Source organism: Condylura cristata, unplaced genomic scaffold (genome assembly GCF_000260355.1).
Source record: "Condylura cristata isolate star-nosed mole 26May11 unplaced genomic scaffold, ConCri1.0 scaffold00008, whole genome shotgun sequence".
Classification (NCBI taxonomy): Eukaryota; Metazoa; Chordata; class Mammalia; order Eulipotyphla; family Talpidae; genus Condylura; species Condylura cristata.
Window position 1 is genome coordinate 17,054,897 of NW_004567109.1, and position 22,983 is coordinate 17,077,879.

The 22,983-nt window shown below is 47.5% G+C and overlaps 1 protein-coding gene across 1 annotated transcript in view; it reads right to left on the reverse strand.

Moving 5' to 3' along the window:
• CSMD2 (CUB and Sushi multiple domains 2) overlaps positions 1–15,749 on the reverse strand; it is a 460,842-nt gene extending 445,093 nt beyond the window's left edge. The window contains exon 1 of the mRNA XM_012722353.1: positions 15,568–15,749. The gene's annotated coding sequence lies outside the window, so the exon portion shown is untranslated. The remainder of the gene's footprint in view (positions 1–15,567) is intronic.
• Between the last annotated feature and the right edge of the window lie 7,234 nt (positions 15,750–22,983).

A 22,983-nucleotide genomic window follows, 5' to 3' on the forward strand; every position in this document is an offset into this window, starting at 1 on the left:
TGAACACTGGATAAACACACATCAGCTCAACAGATCTCATCGACAACTCTCTCGCTTTGCAGATGGAAAAGAAAGGGTAGATGCCCAAGGTAGAGCTAGTAGAAGCCCAAGGTCGGTGCTAGTCCTTGCTCAAGGTCACAGACTTAGGACTCAAACTCAGGACCGCCTTCTTCCAAACTCCTTCAGAGTTCCCTAAATTCACACCAAGTTCGTGAGAGGCTGTTTTTCTCTCCTGAGCCTCCAGCAGGCTCGGCAATTTTAAAAGGCCATTATGAGATACTCCCAACAACGTGCTTCAATTATTTCACAAAGGAAAGATAAAAATAACAGGACGCTGCCTGGTCTGGGGGACACGATTACATCGGGAGAAAGGTGCGAAAGGGGAACTTTCTACAGAAGCACATCAGCCAGGAGCACAATTTCCACAAAAGTGTAATTTAGACACCTTCTTTTTCATTTGACCAGCTGACAAACATTTGTGCAATTTAAACCTTTTCAGAATCACTCTGACAACCAAGCACCCAGGCGTCGACTCAGCCTGCTTCTTATCGCCATCAGACTTTGAAAACTCCACCTCCCTCTTCATAATTACGCCAGGCAATCAGCACCAACTGATCAATCAAACAAAGAAAATTGCAGGTTTGAAGCTTTAATTAAATCTATCCGGCACTATCTAATTAAAGAAAATCTTTACTCTTCTACATACTCCAAAATAGAAGGAACCCACTACCTTGGGTTCTACAAATAATACGCCATGTTGAGGTCCTCTTCTAGCTGGAGGAAGAGCCTAGCAGAGAACACCATGACTCCGTTCTCCTCTCTTTTCACCCAAGCTCAGGTAGAGTCCAGTGTGAGGGGAGATGGACTGTGGGAACCGGGAGCTTCCCCCACCCCATCCCTCAGTGCCTCAGGTGGGCAGCTCCTAGCTCTGATGGCCTTTCGGCCCCTCACTGCATCAGCAATCCCTGTGGCGAAATGCTGAGCACTTGGCCACCTCTTACTAGTACTGTACTCATTTGCCATTCTGAGACTAAGTTTTCTTCTCTGCAGAGTGGAGCAAAGAAGACACTCTTTGGCTGGTTGAAAGAAGTACAAGGCACTACGGGTATGAGAAGCTGGAAAAAAAAATCCATCAGAGGGAGGATCAAGGCTGGAGGAGCCTTGCAGCTGGTGGTATTCCGAACCCTTTGACTGCAGGAATTTGCTTTCTTCCCCACCTACCAAGTGGCCTAGCACATTTCTAGCCCCTGAAATTCTATGACTCTGGCAGTGATGAAGTCCTACTACGTCTGAAATATAGATGGACTCTTGGAGTGGGAATCTGTTCTGCCTAAGACCCACTTTGCCTGACTGCGGGACTCCAGAAAAGAGAGGTGGGCTGTCCTCTCCCAACTGGCCAGGCCACCACAAAGCCCCATCCGCTAGCTGAGAGCCCAGTGGAGAAGGAGGAGCCAAGGCCTAGACTGCCTTCCTGCTGCTGCTCAGTCAGCCTGCTGCTGCTTACTAGGGGAGGGAAGAGCAAGGCCGTGATGGGAGAGCAGTGGCCCAGGAGTGCCAGTAAAGACCTGGCCGGTGCGGAGGACCCTGCTGCTAGAAGGTGGCATCGTTTCCACCTTCAGCTCCATTGCTGGGGGCATCATGAAGTCAGAAATGGCTTCTCTGACTGCACCAACCAGCACCATCTACACCACCCTGCGAACCCGCCAGCAGCAGCTCCAGCAGCGAGCACACCTGTGCCCAGGTGACATCAGTCCTCTCCCTTTCCTCCACAGGCCCACAAAAGAGCTAGAGATCTGGACAACTGGAGTGAATATGTAAATACATAAGCTATATAAATACCAAGAGAAAGGGAATTTTAATCGCACCCCAAGCTAAAAGAATAGGGTGATATATGCAAGAAGAAAGGGGGACTCCAGTTTAGATCCTCTGGGTGGAAGTGGCACTTTGGCCTGGGCAGGATAAGGCAGGCAAGATAGGGGGTGAAGCTGTGCAAGAGTTTGCGGGCCTGAAGACGGCTGAGGTGGCCAGAGGGTGAAGCTCCAGGGAACGTAGTGTCTTTATCAGTCAGTGCCAGAGAGGTAGGCCTGGGAAAGATGGAGGCCTCCCGCCCCCATAGCACCCCTGGCCCTCTGACATCAGCGACAGGGAGATATTCAGCTTACCCACTGCACCTAGATGAAGCCTGCAAACACAATTCCAGCACACCAGCAACTTGAAGGTAAAGACGCTGAACCTTGGGCTCTGATGTTCAGCACACGGGAATGTGCACAGTGTGTTTGGAGAATGCATGAAAAACAACCATTTCGCTCATTTCACAAGTTAATGAGCACCTACTGGGGCCTTGTTCAAGCGCTAGGGATACAGGGGTGGGCAAATCTAGACCTACAAACCTTACACTCCAGGCTGCAGAGGAAAAACAGCAAGTATGAACACTAAGCAAAGTGTTTAGAATGTCAAACAGCATTAAGTGCTAAGGGCGGTTTAAAGAGAGAAAAAGTAGGTACATGAAAATTAAGATAGGAAAGTGGTTTTTGAAGACTTGAAGTGCTAAGAACTGGACTGAAAGATATCTGTAGAAAGAACAGTGCACAGAGAGCAAACGGTGAATACAAAGGCCCCGAGGTGGGAGCAGGCCTGGCATGTTGTAGAAACTATCGATGGTGGCTAGAGTTGAGTGAGAGGCACAGTAGGAGGCGATGGGATCGGGGTGACGAGGTGGATCCTGGGTGACACTCGGCTGAGGTTAATGACCCTAACACCAGTGCGAATCCTGGGCTTAACTACTAAGTAAATAGATGGCAGATGGTAGGCGCCAGGTTTCTCTCTGTTTGAGTAGGAGGTTCTGGAGCACAGGGATGTGGCTAGAATGATCCATGTAGCAATGAATTAGAGTTGGAGACTTTAGTGTGAACTCTGAACTCTTCCATAGCTTAATATAAATGCAGATGGGTGCACAGAAATATTTATAACTGTGTGTACACATGGGTGGTAGGCACACGTGTGCTCACTCTGTCAGCCAAGAGGACCGGGAAGCAATGACACCCAACAGCCATGAGTATCATTCTCGAATTAAAAGAACAAAAGCTCAGACCCTCCCTGGAAGTGCAGTGGGTTAAAGCACAGTGCTATGAAGCAACTGCAGCCACTGCAGCATGAGTTTGATTCCCCAGAGGTGACCCACATAGCACAGCAGACCTCTCCTGACCCACCTGCTGCTCCCCTCAGCAATATACTTCATCAATCTGCCTGTTCTGCTCCCCACTCTGTCTCTGGTCAATTCTCTCACCTCCCCTGCACCTCTGGCCTGTACCCCAGTTCTGTATGCATAAATTAAAAAATATTAAAAAAAAAAAAAGAAAGAAAGAAAGAGACACTCACAGGGCTCTCCCTGGTGTCGCAGCGGGTTAAAGCACAGCACTAAGAAGCTAAAGCCATTTCAGCATGAGTTCAATCCCCGCCCAGGAGCTGACCCACATGGCATGGCAGACCTCTCCTGACCCACCTGCTGCTCCCCTCAGGATTGTGCTTTGTCAATCTGACTGTTCTGCTCCCCACTCTGTCTCTGGTGAATCCTCTCACTTCCCCTGCACCTTTGGCCAGTATCCTAGTTCTATATGCATCAATTAATAAATCTTTTAAAAAACACTGACAAGGAAGAGGAAGTGTCAAAGCACACAGAAGCCCACTATAAGTCTGACCAAAGCCAGAATGATTAAAGCAACAAAATGAACTATAATTGGATGACATACCAAAGCATAAAATAAACACCCACTATATACTTATGAGCAGACTGAAATGAGAGTGCTCGTCAATACATAAGTAGATATACAGGTACATGTGTCGATGGAGAACAGACAGAGCTCGCCCGCAGAATTCCGAATAACGGTGTAACTTCCCTGCCCTGAAGATGAGCACGTGCTCCCCCCACTCCATGGGCAGGTTGACCTGCTACCAGAGAGGCCAGGGGCGTGCATGGGAGTAACAGCCAGGGCAGGAAGCCAGCTGACCACACCCAACACTCACAGGCTAAGTCACATGGACACCATGCGTCATGGGCAGGACCCGATGGAGACGTGACCTTCCTTCCGAAGAGCACGTTCCTCCAATGTAATCACAGACAAAACCCAACAGCAGGACACTCCACGAATGGCCTCAAACACCAAAAAAGCCTGAGAAGCTGTCTCAGCGACAAGGAACCAAGGAGAGGAGGAATCACGCTAACGTGGGGCCCTGGGTGAGAGTCTAGAGCCTCAGGTGAGGACTATGGAAACAGGAGGAGAACGTGAACTTTGATAATAACAGCAATGTTGGGTCACCAGTTAGGACGAGTGCTCCCTCCACCTGAAATGTTAGTCATGGGGGATCTGAGGAAAGGCCATCCAGGGACTCTGCTCTCTTTGCCACTTTTCTATAAATCTAAAACCGAGTTCTATTTATTTCCATTAAAAGTGTATTTCTGAGACGGAAACAGAAGCTCCCCACAGCTGTGGTACGCAGGGTGGGCTGCAGGTAGCAAAGGCAGCAGCAGAGACCAGGTAGGCAGGAGATGCAGGGATTGGGCCCGTGGCAGCTGGAGGAAGCAGCCTTGGCAGGACAATGGTGGCAGAGGTGTCCTGAGGGCATCCCACTTGCCTCGCATCCTCTGCGTCCTTCAGCCTTGTAGAGTCGGCTCCTCACCTTTTCTACTTGGTGGCTGCAGAAACTGAGACACCGAGGGCAGTCACTCCCTCCGGGTCACCCAGCCAAGTAAAGCTGAGCGAGAACCCAACCAGGCGGGCTGGCTCCAAAGCCGCTCTTCTGCCCGGTACACCACCCCTGGGGCTGCGGGGCTGGGCCGGCAGTGGTAGACAGGGACACAAATTGCAGCAAGAATCACATTTGGGGGTCAAGAAGAATCCACCAAAAGCCAGGTACACACAAAATTTGCCTTAAAAATATGGGGGCCACGTAGGTCAATAGCCTAATTTTCAGGCACAAAGGTCAGAGGATCCAGGAGCTCACCTCCCCCAAAACAAGCAAGACCAAGTGGCCTTTCTGAAAAGTTAATGGACTCTGCTATCCGGAAGCCTCAGCCACCTCTAGGTTCTAAAATAAATACCTAAATGTCAAGACTCAGAGCACGCAAAGGTGAAGGAAACACTGCCTGCGGTGAAAGAAAAATGCTGGGCTCTCAGAGGTTCAGGTTTGAACATGGGTTAATTTCTCACTTAAGTAAAACCCAACCACTCAGCATCAGCTGGGGGAAGAGACAGGTTCTGGTCTGTATCCACGCAGCAGACCAGGCGTCTTTGACCTTCTCCGGGGAGAGAAAGGGAGCAAAATCACATGGGAGCTTCTCTGGGTCAGGCCTGGGACAGCCACCCAGTGCTTCTGTCCACCCGCTGCTGACCATTAAGCCACACAGCCATGGCTAGATGGAAGGGAGGCTGGGAATTATTTTCCCTGGCTGGGTAGCTACTTCTCACAGACAACTACACTGGGGACGAGAGTAAGAATGATGGAGAGCGATCAGCCTCCTTGCTGCACTGCTTAACAGGTCACTGGGAAATAAATCCCTATGCCAGAGACAATTGGTGAATTTGTTGAAAGAGCAAGAGCACTGAGCAGAACAGAAATAATCCGAGACGATCAGGAGCATCGCATCTATCAATACGTTCATCTCTGACACCGCTCAATCACCCGATTCCAGATGGGGTTCCCCTGAGCTTACGTGCTCAATTTACAAGTCAGGACAATGCAGCCAGAGCTGAGAAGAGACAGGATGTGGTGCAGAGCACATGCAAGTGTGGGGAAGTGGGACCCCCGCCCCGAGCCCTGGTTCTGGCCCCCACATCTGTGACAGCTGAGACCCAGCCAAAGAAGCAGTCCCTTGGCTCTCTGTTCATTTAGAAGAAAAAAGTGGTTTTCCTTTATATTTACTTCAACCCTATGACTAAACAGGAGCTCAGTTCTTGGGATGTGGGCATCTGGAGACCATGTCTGCTGACAAAGAAACAGAGGCAAGGTCAGAGGCAAACCTCCACGGTGGAGGACAACATCCTTGGTCCTCGGGCCTCTTGTACAGCGATTTCTATTTCCTAAGGGTTCTGGGAATTGGATTTGGGGATAGGAAGGGCATACTTTCCTATCTCCGCAACCAGCTCTCTTGCCTCCATTTGCTTGAAAAGGCAGATGGGGACCAAGGGGTGGCTAACTCCATTCTGGGGTAACATCGCATCTCTCACCAACACCTGGCGGCACCATGGGTAAGATGGATCACGGGGAGGGGGTGAGAGCAGCACCGCCTTTTGGCCCGAGATCCAAGCTCCGCAGGGCCTTCAATTTTGGCTGCTATTAAATAGCAGACTTGGCGAACAAGCAAGGCAAGGCTTTGCCGCAAAAACTGACTTTGACCTTGAACCATGGGTCCTACTGAGAATGGAGAAATTGCTCAGAACCCCGACATGGCTGCCCACCTGGCTTTGTAGAACACCCACCGACCACCCCTTCCCACACCACGTCCGCCAAACCCACCCTCTGGCATCAGGTGAGGAAGCACATGGCTGCCCGTGGGTCACCGCAGTTGGTTCACCAGGCCCCGGACTAGATATATCCTGCTTCCTCCTCTTCTGAGACTCCCTCCGCCCTCATGTGATTGTGCCAACTTGAGCGAACGTGGGTGTCAAGCAGATCTTGAGTTTGATTTCCGCTGCCCCAAGGCATATAGCCTCTTGGATCAAAAATGGAGGTAACAACTCTTAGCCATGCAGCAAAGACAGTAAGTCTTACCTCCAGGAGAACTGTGACAATTAGACGAGCTACAGGACACAGAGAGGACTATTCCTCCCAACGCCAGCCTTCCTCTAGTCCCTCTAAGTCATGCCGCTCGTGGTTTAAGGAGATGAACAGAACACACCCCCCCTCCCAAGCCCCGCCGTGTTTCTTGACCCAGTATTGCTCCCTGGGCGCTCTGAGCCTGGGAGGGGCCGTGAACTCACCAGGGACCTCTGTGGATCCCCCAAGCTTATCTGGTGAAACGCTATGAACAAAGTCACTGCAGCAACCCGGGAAGACGTGGGCCTCCCCTGTCCAGGCAGCCATGTCCAGGAAGAGCCGGCGGCTCCAGCCTCTGCACACTCCGGCTGAGTCCCTCTCTGGTAGTCACACGTAACTTTCTTGCTTAAATACAAAGCTCCTACCAACAGGTTTGCCTCTGAATGGCATATTTGCCAGCATTTAGGGTGAATCAAACATATTTACTTTTCAGATGTTAGGGGTTTGATAAAATCCATAATGCCTTTGGCCTCGAGCCCTCTTCCTATTAATTATTAAACCCTTGTGTGTTTCCAGGGTAATTGAATCCATGTTTCTAATTAGTTTACACTTAATTCATCAGAACAATTTTTAAAGGGCTGATGAATGTCCCAATAAGCCTCATGGGCAGTTTAATGAATCTTTATTTAAAAAGAAATTGGACACACACCAAACTGTTAACAGTGGTTACCTCTAGGGAGCAGGGCTGGGACAAAGGCCTGGGGAGGGGGCAGTTGCATTGTTTTATTCAGTGCACTCCTGCACTGCTTGGTATTTTAAAAATAACTTTCACTGTTTTAAAGAAACTGCTTAAGAGGGAAGGGGGAATGAATTTTTAAAAGGAGAGGAAAGGAATGCAAGGGCAACCGAAGAAGCAGTGGGAGCAGTGCAGGTGGGGGAAGACCCTGCTCTCTGGCTCTAGGGGAGCTGGGGTGCCCTCCCCCTTTAGCTGCTTGGACACATCCTTGACGTCTTTTATCGGGCATGTTGGATTATCAGGTAACACACAGAACACCACTAGCACCTTTGGCGTGTCCCTACTTCCTTTAAGATATGCAGTAAGCCCCCCAGCCTGGCATCTAGCGCCCCTGACAACCTGGCCCAGCCAAGGTCCCCCCACTATCCTCCACCCACAGGGAGCACACTGGCACCCTGCAACTAGCCTTTCTCTTGGTTTTGCCTTGACTTGAACCCCCTCGATGCCCTCTCGGGGCTCCTTTCCCTAGGGAGCATTCCTTTACTCCCCCTAAATATTGATGAGCACCCACGATGGGCGGGCCCCAAAGAGTCAAGAGAAACCGTCCCTTGATGGCACATCAGGAGTCTGGTGAGAGAAGCAAGCCTAAATTCTGATGAACATAAATCCCACAAGCACATGGAGGACAGGTCATGGTCATCTGAGGTGACACAGGAGGGTCTGACCCGCTTGACAAGCGCAGGTGTCTTGGGGATTCCCTGGGCGAGGAAGAAACAACTGAGTTAAGATATGGAGAATGGCGCAGCGATCACTCAGCAAAGGGGCGGGTGGAGGAAGCCTCAGGAACCTCTGGCTCTCAGGTCAGCATCTACAGAGAAGTCCCCGAGGCCAGGCGAGGCTCCCAGAGAAGAGTGTGCATCATCCGGATTCTCTACCTGCTTACTTACGTCTCACTACATAAGTTAAGTTTCATGAAAGCAATGGCTGTCCTGTTAACTGTGAAAGCTGGCATGCCCGGTAGCATCCAGCACATGTGGAGTGCACACCCATGTGCATGCCGATGGATGGATGGATAGATGGATGGATGGATGAACAAATGGATGAGTGAATGGATGAGTGAATGAATGAGTGGATGAACGGACGGATGGATGAATTTGGTATGTGTCTGACCTCCAACGGGTGCTCAGTGCCATCACTGCGTCTTTCCCTTTCCAGTAGGTTCCGTTTCAGTCCTCACCAAAGAATGTTCCCTGTCCTGGCTTCCCCCAGCCCCTTCTGCACAGGACAGAGCCCTCTCCCAGCACCCAGCAGAGAGGGCCATGCAAGCACAACCCGCTGATATGCAAGGCACACTTTTTCAAGACTAACAGGCAGGTCTTTCAGGGGCTTTTGCTGTGATGCATATTCATAAGAAGACGGTAAATCTGGCAAATTTGTGAATTTTTTACAACTTCCAAACAGGTGCCTAATGCCAGTTGAGTGAAATCTGTAACCAGCTCCGAATGACTGAAACTACATTCCACCTTAGGCTGATGACAGAATGTGTATTGCCAGTAATTGAGGGAACGCATTGTAGTGTTTCCCATAACTTGAGCCCAAATGTCTAAATTAAGGGATGCTTAGCTGTGCTTAACTGGCACCGTCATCACCAGCACTCTCGAAACCCCCATATACAGCAAGGCAGTTTATTAGCAGCGTCTCCATGGATTATGTGTGCTCGTGTTCCATTAGAAAACTTCATTCCACATTAAACAGCAATGCAATAGGAAGCGTGCCAGCACGGAAAGGCCATCTAATTGCGCAGAAGCAGAGATGTGGAGATTGTTTCAGTAATTCATCCAGGCAGGGCTGACACGGCATTATCTGGAAGACTCTTTGTTCTTTTGTTGCTAATTTCCAAACTCCTACAGGCTCCCAGCCTTCAGGACCAGCTCTTACTCCCGTTTCCCACCCTGATCCATTATGAGAAGAATCTGATCAGCTTCTATTGTAAATTTAATTTCAAGCAGCCAGACGCTGCCTTCTGGCACCCTGGGGTGTTGCTGCTTGTGAATAGCTCTAGATGAAATGTGAGATGCTTTCAAGAAGATGGCGATGAACTCCTGGTAGAAAAAGGGAGTCATTGGGAGATGAATGGCATCTGCATATAGAACAAGCTGTGCGCACTGTGCCTGCTGGCACCTCTTCATTACCCATGCCAGGTGCAACTGCCAGTGCATAGCATCCCTCCATGGTCCCCATTTTGCAGGCGAGGAAACTGAGGCTCAGGTAGATTCATTCACCTGCCGGAGGTCATTGACATAGGAATAGGATTAGAACGTAGGCACATCTGATGCCTTGACTCATCACTCTACTAGGCTTTCTGGGCCCCAGCACAGCTGACACTGGTTGTGGGGGGCTGTCCTATGCAAGTCGGGTGATGAGCAGTACCCCTGGCCTCGAGCCACTAGATGCCATAACCCCCTCCGACTGTGACAACCAGAAATGTCTCCAGACACTGTCCATATCCCGGGGGTCAAAGTCACCTGCAGTTGAGAACCAGTGTCTTGCTTCATGGCTTATTATTTTCATCTTTGTGTGTTCCATCTTTTCTACAAATAGACAAATCAGCCCTGTATTCCTATCGCAACACAACAGAAACCAGTTCATACACATTATTTCACTTAGTCCTCCCAACCAACCTATAAGGTGCAGACAAAGGAGAACACAGGGGGTGACAGTAAGTGGGCTTGGCTGTGCCAGGACTCGGGAGGAGTTCACCAGCAAGGCGTATGTTTTACCGTGTGGCTCTTCCCACATGGAGAAGTCAGGAGGAGACTAGACTCCCCACAAGGAGCTTGGAATCGAACCGAGGGAAGCTCACTGCTCACTCACCACACAACCCAGGAGAGAGCATCTGGAGAGGGTGAGTTGAAAGGTGGCTGGGGAGGGGAAATGGCTCTTTAGCCTTTTGTGGGAATGCACCCAAAAAGTGAAAAAAAGCAGAGTGCTGGAGCGAAAGGGGCATGGAGCAGAACTGCAAGGCTCACATCTGTCAACTTCTAAACAGTAGACATGCAGAGCTCTGGCCTCCCAGTGGTCCTGTCCGACTGTCGGGTGGCCAGAGGCCAACGCAGGGCCCCCACCCATCCTCCTTCATTCTGCTCTGCACACCTGCAGTTCCCTCATCTGAAACGTCTAGTGGGTGGGCCCCAGAGGGCACACCAAGAGAGGTCCCAAAGCCCACAGAACAGTGCTAGCTCTAGGCCCTAGGACACAAGGGCAGGGAGGAGGGAATATGCCTGCTGAGCATTTAGGGGCCTGCAATGCGTGTGCACACAGTCATCTGCAAGGGGGCTCAGGCTAACTTGTGCTCTTTTGATGAGGCTCAAGAGGCCAAATATGCACAGGAGAGCGTTAGTAAATATAGAACCCAGCTGGGTATCCACCTAGGCCTGTGCCCACTGCACCCTGCTGTCGCACAGGAAAACACCCCAAGAGTAACTGACAGCCCTGCTAGAGCAGCAAATACCTCGTGATGCTGTGAAAATACATTTTACTGAAGACTGGAATTCCCCACATGACCTGTCTTGTTTTCTGCTTCTAAATCTGAACACTGTGGAGTCTTCCTCTAACCTTCCTTGTTCTTATTCCCATCCTGCAGGTCCTATAATCCACCCTTAACTCTGGGGACAATGCTTCCCTAGAACACCATATGCATCCACATCACCTTCTGGAGAGAAAGGTTCTGGCTGCCATCATCTCTGGCCTAGCCCCATGGTCACCAGGCTGGCCTCCATACCACAGTCTTTTCCGCAATGCAGCCAGAATGTGCCCAGATCCTGTGCTGAAAAGCTTTCTTAGAAGGACATCTTCCAAACACCTACAGTTACCATCACACTTAATGGTAAAAAAGCTGAGTGGCTTATAATCAGAAACAAGGCAAGGGTGTCCCCGTTTACCAGTTCTATTCAATATTTTACTGGTTCTAGCAAAGCTCACAATAAAAGCCATCTATGTTGGGAAAATACTACAACTGTATTTATTCACAGATTTAAAAAAAATCTATTAGTACGGTTAATAATCAGCTCAGCTAGGAAAATGACACAAGAACACTATGCAAAGATCATTTATATGTATTAGCAATGAATAGGGTAAAAAGTAATCCTATTCATAACAGTATCAAAAAGAATAAAATTCTTAAGAGAAATCTCGAGACAACATTACATGTCCCACTCAAGAGAATTGAAACAACATTACATGTCCCACTCCCCTTAACCTGATAATCCCCCCAATTCTCATGGAAATGTGTACAAAAAAAAGGGGGGAGATGTGTGTCAGTGTGGGAACTAACACAGTTCTATAAGATACAGTAAGTAAAAGTTGATTAAGAAAAAGGCCAGATGAAATGTCGACAGAGAAATACAGTTCCAAACGTGTTGTGAAGAAGTAACTTTAGACACCGGTGGAATAAAAATCACCAGAAAAGGAAAGAACACTTACACTCAGTCATCACCAATATATGTGAGTGGATTAACCTTTCCTGCCAAAGAACAGAGGCTCTCAATAGAGGCTTAAGAACAAAATCTAACTACATCATATGTTGTACCAAAAGAGACACCTAAAACCATGTCACAGAAATCTTAAAACGAAAAAGTATAAAAAATGGACCAAATAAACACAAACACAAAAGAAAATGGGTGGAAATAATAGTATAAAAGTAGAAGTTAAGGCAAATAAAACATTTGGGGGTACAAACAACTTTTATACTGAAAAAAATAGAAAATACACTCTGATGATATAATGTTTAAAAATACATCCTGAAGAGAACAGCATTAACATTTATAAAATAAAAACTTAGAAATTAAAGGAGACACTGACAAAACAGCAGTGAAAAATATAAAAACAACACATTGCTTATCCTTGAGAAACATTTGCACATAAAAAAAGAAATTAAAACTGAATATTAACATGAATCTTTTCATCTTCCACTACAGAATATATGTTTTTTTCAAACATTCACAGAACATTTACAAAAACTGATCTTACACTGAAGCCAGTTAAATTCTCCAAAATAAAAATTAACATCTGATCATAACAGGTTACAACTAGGAAAGATGTGCTTAAGGATAAAAATGTTACTGGGAAATCTGAGGAGAAAAAAAAACCTTAGCGTTAAGGAAAGAACAAAACTGCAATTAGAGAGGCTTTCTAAAATAACGACTATCTATCAAAATTTATGGGATATGGTCAAAAGTACATTTAGGGAAAAGTGTCTCTTTGTTTATTTATGATCAGACAAGAAATAATTAAACTAATTCAATTCACAAAATCACAAAAAAAGCAACATCAGCCTAAGGTAAGAGGGAGCAAAGAATGAATAAAGATAAAAGCAGAAATCAATAAGGTAGATAAGAGGAAAAAAATAAAATTGATAGCCCTAGAGTTAGAACTTTTAAGACCAATAAGCTGGGCTAACTTATGGCAAGACTAAGTGAGTAAAAAGGAAAAAAAATGCAAATGCACAGGAGCAGATGTGAGAAAACAGAGCTGACCCCAGATACCGCGGAGCTCGAATATTGCACGGAAACACAATTTACAATTCTAGGCTGACATCCTTGACAAGCCCTATAAAATGGATGCTTTCCTAGATAAACATACATCTATAAACTGGATTCATGAATATGAAGAAAACCATGAGCACAGGAAAAAATTCACAGTCCCAAGGGTTCCCCCATACACCAATTCGTGATCTCCCCTCAACCCCCAAAGGAGTGCCACTCCAAACCTTCATGGAGCACACAATGATGCCATTTGGACTGTCCGCTGGGGTCTTTTCACTTTCTAGTGGCCCTCCAGCTGTGAGCTCCTCTGGTGCCAGTTCTGGGGGTGCTGAGCAGCAGTGTGTGCTTCCCACCCCTCCCCCTCAGCTTAGCGTGCACATCCTTGGCTGCTTCGGAAATGAATTGAAAGGGCAGATCAGGGAGGCAGCAGAGATGAGAAGCCCAGGCTGGGATGTCCCATGGGAGGTACACACCCCGGCGCTCCCTCAGGCAAGGCAGTCTGGCCAGGGTGGGTTGTGTCATGCCAGAACCCCGCTCCAGGTCATGCCCTTCCATGTCAGTGCAATCTCCCCATGATGGGTCTTCTCCATCTGCTCCCCAGTGTCAGTAAACAGAGGTTTAACCACACATATGAAGCATGTTTTAAATGCAAGGAAAACTGAAAGCATTCCAGTGGGCAGAACTGGAGAGTTGGCCTCGAGCTCTTCACACACCAACCAACCACCCTCTTGAGCACATCCGACTTTCCTTCAACATTCAACAAAAGTCTACATGGATGCCCCACACCTGATCTCATCTTCTGGTGAGGACTCACTCCCTCCTGACCTCATCCAGGCTCATGGTTTTAAGCATTATCCAGTCCCCGTCTCCAACTTTTGATCTCTTGCTCAATGTCCTTGAACTCTAAACACATACTCAAGCGCACGCTCATCTCCCTCATCAACTTGTTACCCCACAAAGGCAATGACTTTGTTTTGCACACTGCTGTAGCCTCAGCACCAAGTCAGAGTCTGGTGCTCATGGAGTGTTTATGGAGTGAATAGGTGAAGAGGAATCCAGTCCTTCTCCCAAATTTCACTGAGCACCTACCATGTACCAAATCCTGTTGAATGCCAAAGAAAGATAGTAAGCCCAGCCTTGCCAAGGAGGCCTGACTGTCAGGGGGCCCAGAGGCTCCCAACCAGCTCTGGGCTTGGCAGCCTCACCTCTGCACTGCCCTTAGAAGGCGGAGTGAAGAGAAAAGAGAGTAGTGAGTGTTGTTTGGGACTCTAGAGCCTGGAGCCAAGGGCTCAGAGGGACCTTGAACAAAGCCTGAGGACTTAGGAGCTCAGACTCCCGTGGGGTTAGCAAAGCATTGGCCCTCATACTTTCTGGGGAGTCCAGGAAGCGGGCAGGACCAGGACTAGGAATGCAATGGAGCACAGCAGACCACCAGGTCAATAAAACCTGGGGCTCCAAGATTGAAGTTTTGATCTTTGCCCCAAAGGAAAATACCCTTTCTGCAGAAGTGCAGGCTTCCTCATGATGTGATATGATGTTGTGATGTGATGAGGTTATATGATGTAATTGATGTGATGTGGCATTATACAATGTGACGTGATGTGACATGATGATGCGATGTGATGTTATATGACACGACATGATGTGACATGATGATGTGATGTGAACCCTCCCCTTGGGAAGCAGTTCAGGGATACAGGAAAATAGCCTCTGTCCCCATTGTTTTCTCTTGCTCCAATAGGGATGGGATTTGAGAGTGTGGGAACCTCCTCAAATGGCCAGTTTTACACCAACAGTCAAAGCCACACAGATGCAAGCCAGGCAACTCTAGCCAGGTACAAGAGCACCCCTTAGCCACAGGGGAGACGTGTGTCTGAAACCACAGAGGCTATGGAAACCCCACGTGTGGTTTCTTCTCAGATATCCATACTCATGATAAAGCTTACAAGTTTGGCACAGCAAGAGACTAATACCAAAAATAAAATACAATAACAAATACGTAAGAAAAGTCATATGAATGTCCCCTCCCTTTCTATCAAAATATCTCATTGTACAAAATATTATCAGAGCATGGATGACGTGCAGAAAACTAAACCAGAGAAGGGGGGGTAATGTATTGATGATGTTCAAATACAGGATGCAAACACAGCAACTCCTACACAGTTTCAGAGGGAAAAAATATATATTTCTATGGGTGCAAAGAACATGCACCGAGAGGTGCTCATACCCCCACATATGATTATAAAATCGATTTCCATAGGAAGACTTGAAGTGCCCTAAAACCTAAGTCTTCCAGTGAGACTTCTAACATGTCCTCTTCACCAATCCTGCCTGGGTATTTCTATGCAGGAGAACGCATCTCCTGAACAGAAAGGGACTGGAAAATATAAAGACAGTGGAGGAGTTGAGGGCAGACTTCACAAAAGCAGAAGTCTACTGATGGCTGAACGGACCCAGTGGGTTTGTTCCCCTTGGAGAGTAGGACTAGTACCCCACTGCTTGTCAGGGCTAGGGGAGGAGGAGGGCAGGAGGTACCTGGTTCGCAGGTTCTCTGGCTGGGGCGGGCCGTCAAACACCGTCAGGACATCAAAGTCCTCTTCCAGGGCGAAGGACTGGAACACAAGCTGGATCCTGTGCTGGTCCTCTGCCGTGATGGTCCATGTGCAGTTGGCGTAGTTGGGGTAGCCATACGGAAACCCTGGGCTCTCCACTGTCCCATTGGGGCCCTGTAGCTGGAATGTGCAGTTCTGGCCTGAGAGAGAGCAAGGGAGCAGTTAAATGCAAACAGAAGAACTCACAGAAGCTCCCAGAGTGACAGGAGTCATGTGCTGGAGATAATGAGCCCACTTTTCCAAGGACAGCCTACAGGGCAGCCCTCTGCTCAGACAGAGAGGCAAGCTGGGCAACTGGCACAGACCGCAAGGTGGCTCAAGGGTGCCCTGTCCGGGTGATGTCTGTGCAGCGTGATTTCGAGGCTCACAAAGTACAGAGAGTTTGAACCAAAGCCCCCAGGCCAGGCAGCACTCAGGCTTCCATCCACATTGAGTGGCGAGCACGGTTTCACAGCCTCCCACTGTCTGCAGCCTCCTGGCTCACACCCCACCTCCCTCTTCAGGGATAATAAGAGCTACCCGTGAGGATTCCCAGCTCAGCCCACTTCTAAGCCTATCTGATCTGTCCCACACTGTCTTCCTTCCCCCTGCAAAGCAACGGTCCTTCTGACCTCAGCACAATCCTTCCAAGTGCCCTTTAAGCCCCCCCACACCCCCCAGTCTTCCAGAGCCTTCCATGTCTCATACGCTCGGTCCGTGTTTCCTCTCTGCTGGAAACCTTCCTTTATAGTGTGTCCAAGACTCTGTTTTGAGGAAAACAATTCCCTCCAGCCTTGCCTCTCTCTCCCTCTTCACAGTCAAACTTGCAGAAAACACAATCTGTTTGTGTACTCCAGCTCCACTTCCTGACTTCCCACTCGCTCTCCAGCCCTGTGAGCTCTGCCTTCCGGTCCAACAGACCCACCCAAAGGGGTCTACCCAGGTCACCAGTGAGTCCAGAAGGTATTTTCCAGTCTCCTGGTAAGGCCCCTCTCCCCCCTGCCAGCCCAGGGAGCACACCGCTGGCAGAGCACGCCAGCACCACCATGCCAGCAGAGTACCCCTGTGCTGGGCTGAGGCATGGGCTCTGCTCCATGCACCTGGGCAGGTGTTCTCACCAGCTCCCTAGTGACGCCAGGCCATGCTACACACTCGGGGACCGCACTTGCTGCATGTGGGCTCAGGCTTCTCTCCATGGCCATCCTCCCTCTGGGGCCACCGCCCCACCTTCTCCAGGCTAGAGGCCTGCACACTTGTGCACTGGTAACACAACTTCCCAGCCTGGTCAGCACCCCTCTGTACCCAGACCTGACATCAAGGTGCCCACCTGTGCTGTCCTGACACCGTCCTCAACTTCACACCCTCACGGCCAGTCTGTCCCCGTGTCTCTATCTCCACTTCCTCCCTCCTGGCACCAATCTTTCGCTTGGTGGCCATAAGAACCTAACTGATCACTGGCCTTTCCCCAGGTCCTTGCCAACACTGCCTCTGGAGATGTGTTTTCAAACAGAAATCTGATGGGGTCCTCTCCCCTTCTTCTTCTTACCCCAAAATTGCAAAGGCTCCTCATTGCTCTTCAACAAGGAGAAGCCACTTGTAGGCTTAGGAAGGATATTGCATGGTGTAAGCATGGCCCTTAGTAACCTACTCACTTCTGCTACCAGTTTTCCAAATCAAACTTATTTCTTAGTCTTCTGTAGCTGCCAAACTCTCACTGCTCAGCCACAGGACCTTTGCACATGCTGTTCTCTCTACCTAGAACACTCTCCCCTCCCTTCTGGCTTATTTATCATTCAGATCTCAGTCAAGTCTGTCTCTCCTTGACATAACCTCTCCTTGGTGGCACTTATAGAAGTAAGCTCCGTGATTCCATGTGATTAGTTCGTAAGTACCTGTCTTCCTGCCAGGTTGTTAGCTCCATAAGACAGATCATATGTGAATTTTCTAATCTTTGAATAGACACCTAGAATTCAATTCAAAGCACAAGGTAAGCTCTTCATAATAATATACTGCTTGTATTTAGTGAGGGTATTTCTTTAAAGGCTCTTCTAAGAATTTTACATACATTGACTTGCTTAAGCCCCATAACAGTCCCACAAGGGAGACACTAGTAATATCTCCATTTTCCAGGTGAAGAACCACGGCACAGAGGAACTGAGGAATGGGCCCCAAGTCATACCATGACTCACGGATGGTACTGAAATGTTAAGCATTTCACTCCAGATCGATCTTCTTAACTACGGTGCTGATAAATTAACTCACCACTAGTTTCTTTTAAAGTCCACTTTAGGGATTAACTGACAAAGGGCAGTTTACCTCTACAAAGACTTTAATATTGAGAAATTGCTTCATACAAAGGATCCCATTACAGGAGGAAAAAGCGAAGTTCTTCCGAATCAATGCTAAATGGGCACTTAATAAAATTAGACATGTAACCCTGATTAAAATAAGCATGTGGGACTAGGAAAAAGAATATTTTTTTACCATGATAAAGCATCCCTTCTAGAGTAATAATCTACACCCTACTTATGGTGAAACACCTGATTAAGATCAGGAACAAGATAGAGATGCTTCTATCACCTCTGGGATTTCACGCCTTATTGGAAGAGCTAACCCATGCGGCACAAGAAAGGGAAATGAGAAAGGAGCGAGCAAAACTATGGTTTGTGGATGATATATTAATATACCCTGGAAATCCAGGAGAATCAATTATAAAGCTATTAGGACTAATAAGAAATTTCATTAAAATAGCCAAATGCAAAATAAATATACAATAGCAATAATATTTCCGTATGCTGGTGACAGAGGCAAATATAAAGAAAAAGGTCTTCTTTATGATAACTACAAAATGCATATAATAAATAGAAATGAATTTAATAAGACACAAACAGGCACCATATGAAAATAATTTTTAGAGAGGGATAAAAAATTTTGAATAACTGGAGAGACATAATGTAATCTTGAGTGGAAAAACTAACTACTAAAAGGTTAATTTACAATATTAACCTTCTGAAAAGTTATTGAAAAGTTAATTTATAAGCTTAATGCAATTTTTATCAAAAGCTTAGTGACCTGTTTTAACTTAGTAAAATGATACCTAAGTTTAACTGGAAAAAACAGGTACAGTCATGGACAAAGTGTCTTTTTAAGGAAGTGACTGGACTGGTCTCAGCCTGCAGAATTCAAGATTCACTCTGCAAGCCCAGAGTGGACAGGCAGGACAAGAAACTGTGGTGAGAACAGCCCTAACACACACAAATCAGAGATCCATCTAGACAACATGTTAAAATCAAAGAGAAAGGGAAAGTATCTGTGTTCTTGTGGCAACTAACTATTTAGGCAAAGAATTGACTTATCTTCTCAATTCACCACAAACCAAAATAAATTCCAGATGGAGTAGACTGGGAAGTTTTAAAAATCAAATGAAACCAAAAAGTTAATTACAGGAAAATATAGGCAAATAATGATCTGTGATTTTCTGAACATTTAATCTGTGGCAGCTACAAGGTTGATCACTTTCTATAAATGTAAGAGTATGGGGCCCTCCCTGGTGGCGCAGTGGGTTAAAGCACAGCACTAAGAAGCTAAAGCCACTTCAACATGAGTTCAATCCCCGGCCACCCCGGAGGTGACCCACATGGTGTGGCAGACCTCTCCTGACCGCCCGCTGCTCCCCTCAGCAGTGTACTTCGTCGATCTGCCTGTTCTGCTCCCCACTCTGTCTCTGGTGAATCCTCTCCCCACCCCTGCACCTCTGGCCTGTACCCCAGTTCTGTACGCAGAAATTAAAAAAAGTATGTGTGTGCCTGGAATAAAAACAAAATCAAGGTATTAGATGGAAAAGTAGTATTAATAGAGAAAGGAGTGTTACTAATAGGAAGACAACAAACATTAATAATAAAAATTGGCCAGCATCTTGCAAAAATTCACTAGAGAAAACAGAAGTGGTCTTGAAATCAGAAAATTATTCAACCACAGCAACACCAAAGTAGAGCTTTTCTCTCCACAGCTTTCACGGAAACCTCCTAGTCATGTCCCTGGGCTTCCCTCACCGGCCCCAGCACCAGATCCACTTGGTGTATGTCTTTAAACCCTGCTTGGCCATGTCACTCACTCATTATTCATTCATTCATTCTCCAGGTTAGACGCTGTGATGGACCAGGGGGCTCTGACCACTGACTGGACATAAGTAAATACATCTCCTGGAGGTTCCATGCTAAGGGGTGCACAGTGATTCCAGAGTCCGGCCTTCGAAAGAGCCACACTCGTCCATGCCCTGGACAAGCACTGACAATGATATATCCACCACCCCTAGCTCCTAGGTGGCCACTCAGCTCAGAACTGCATGGTCTGCAGTTACTGATTCAAAATTAGGGTGTGAGTGTTATCTCCTCCTGTGCAAAAAGAGGTGAAAAGGTTCAGAAAAGAGCCCTTGGGAACAGTTTTCATATAGAGAGACAAGGCAGGTAGAGGGTGTGGGGGTCAGGCAGAGTGAGGGGAGAACCAGAGGGCGGGTCCACATGGGCAGCGGCGACTCAATATGTTGAGCACACAGAGCAGCTAAGCTGAGGGTCTTGGACGAGGTCACTCTGTCTGAATCCCAAAGGATCCCTCTGGAACTAAGAGCGCTGAGAATGGGAGCTGTGACCTGGTTCCTGCTGCATCCCCAGTGCCTAGAATTCAAGAAGTATTCGCTGAATGGACACATGAATCGCAGCAAAGTCAGGGAGCGGCTGGTGGATAGAGGTGGATAGAGGCCAGACTGTAATAAGTAAAGGCAAAATTGGCTGATAGGTAGAGGCCACTGTAGTTCAAGGAGTAATTTTATATCTCTTCTTCATTTTAGAAAATACAGGCATAAATAAAAAAGAGGAAACTATAATCTCACCTGCCTTGCAGAGCCAACCACTATTATTATGTTCATTAATTCCTTTCTAGATTTTTCCGTGCATCGTTCACACTGTCGCAGTAATACTGTATATATAATTTTGTGTGCTCCTTTCTCTGAAACCCGTCCGTGAGCCTTAAATTACAGAAGCTAATGTGCGCACACTTGCCACAGGCAGAGAGACACAGACATGCAACACAAAGACAGAGAAAGCTGACATGTCTGCAGTCTCTCCCCCTTCCACCCAATCCCAAGTCACCAGCAGTCATGGGCAGGTGCGTGGCCCTGTCCAACCTTCCCCTCTCGCACAAACAAATGACAACATTCCCAGAGAATTTTTATTTTTATGATTTTGCTTTAAAAGTAAGATGGCAGTTTAGTTCATTTCTCTCCAACCTGCTTCCTCACTTAACAACGCATCAGGGACACCTTCCAGGTCAGTAGATACATATCTAACTTATTTTTTATATAAATGTATAATATTCCATGGCGTGAATGTGTCTCAATTTATTCAACCACTCCCCCGTTGATGGCCATTCAGGTCATTTCTCGGTTTTCTTTTGCAACAATTCAGTAAACATTATAACATGAGCTTTTCCCCAAGATATTGAATCTGTTCATAAACAGCATTTTAAATGGACACACTCCATCCCAGGATGTGGTTATGCTAGAATTTACTCAACCATTCTCCCATTGTCAAACATTTAAATTGTTTCTGGATATAGATAGTTTGTTTTTTGTTTTTTTTTTTAACTAAACCTGGACTCCTCATATGGTCTGGTAACAGAACACTGGTCAGTGCAGTGAAAAATGCTTTTGCATGGCCAGAAAGGAAACACCATGGGGTGCTGCATCCAGCTCCATGTCGGAGCAGGAGCAGGCAATGGGGGGACTGGACAATTCCTGCTGTGGCTGGCTCTGTGGGAGATGCTGAGAAAGGGCTAGAAACGTTTGGACATTTCCCTGAAATCAAATATATATTATTAAGTACTTAAGAAAATTAGCATGACAGACCCAAGCGCCAACAGGGACCAGCTCATGCCCATGAAAGCACAGAATTCCTTCCCAGCAAAAGGCTACCCACTCTTCACGCCCAGCACCTTTCCTGCCGCTGGCAGACAGGGTGTTGGGGTGCTGCTCCCCTCTCCTCTGAGAGTCCCTTGCATTTCTTTCTCAACGCCCTGGGGTGTCCTGCCTTCTCCCCTACTTCTGTCATCTTGCCTACAGCCCCAGGTTCAGGCGGCCACCAAGCCTGCCCAGGACCTGTGCCAGGGCCTAGAACAATCCAGGAGACTTAGATACTCTGTGAGGTTGATGACACATTCGTTCCGGTACAATTTCCTTAGGCCAGACTCCCATAATGCACCCTGAGTCAGAGGGTGTGAATATCGGGCGCTTTGGCTCTGGAGCACCCAGTGCTCCCCGGAATACACACCCCTCGGGGGTCAGCACCACAGCAGGAAGTGCCTCCCCCTTCACTGCACTCATCTCACCAGCCAGTTGCCTACCTGACAAAAGAATACTGTCTTTTACCAACTTTCCCTAATAATTTTTATACCCTTCTGAGAACTTCCTGATGAAATCTTTGGCTCATTTTCGCTGGGTGTTGATTTTTCCCTTAGTGATGTATAGTCTCTGTGGCCAACATGCTGTGGCTACATTCAAGTTCAGGAGTTATGTTGGCCTTTTAATTTTATTGTTTGACATACTGAGGTTTCCAAACTTTGTTTCCTTAAATCTTCTATACGTTCCTACTATTTTTCTTAGCAATATGTACTCTTTAAAGTCAGGATTTTAACCTCTTGTCATAGTCGTTGCAAATACCGATTCTGCCTGGTTGTGTACTTTTGTCTTATTTAGGTTTTTCAGGTAGATTAAAATGTTTATAGTCTTCACAGGCAGTCAACTTACCTCTTTTTCTTGGCAAAATCTTTTTCTTTGCACTTTTTTTTTTTAAGATTTATTTATTCATCCATACAGAACTAGGGTACAGGCCAGAGGTGCAGGGACGGTGAGAGGATTCACCAGAGACAGAGTGGGGAGCAGAACAGGCAGATCTAGGAAGCACGCTGCTGAGGAGAGCAGCAGGTGGGTCAGGAAGAGGTCTGCCACGCCATGTGGTCACCTCCAGGGAGAGAACAGAACTCATGCTGAAGTGGCTTTAGCTTCTTGGTGCTGTGCTTTAACCCCCTGTGCCACCAGGGAGGGCCCTCTTTGCACTTTCTTTATTGGGGAAGCCAGAAAGACTTCTCTTTGGCTTCCCACCTCACTCAACATAAAAGGCAAAGTCCTAGAGGGCCTCAACAGCAGGGTCTGAGTGGGCCCGGCCCCTGCCTCCTGCCCGACCCAGTGACCAGACACCAGGCCTCTCCTAACCCCATCACAGGCCCAGCTCCAGCCTCGCATGTGCTGGCCCTTCAGCCAGAAAACCCTTCCCCAATAACTGTGTGCCCACCCCTCACCTCCTTCAGC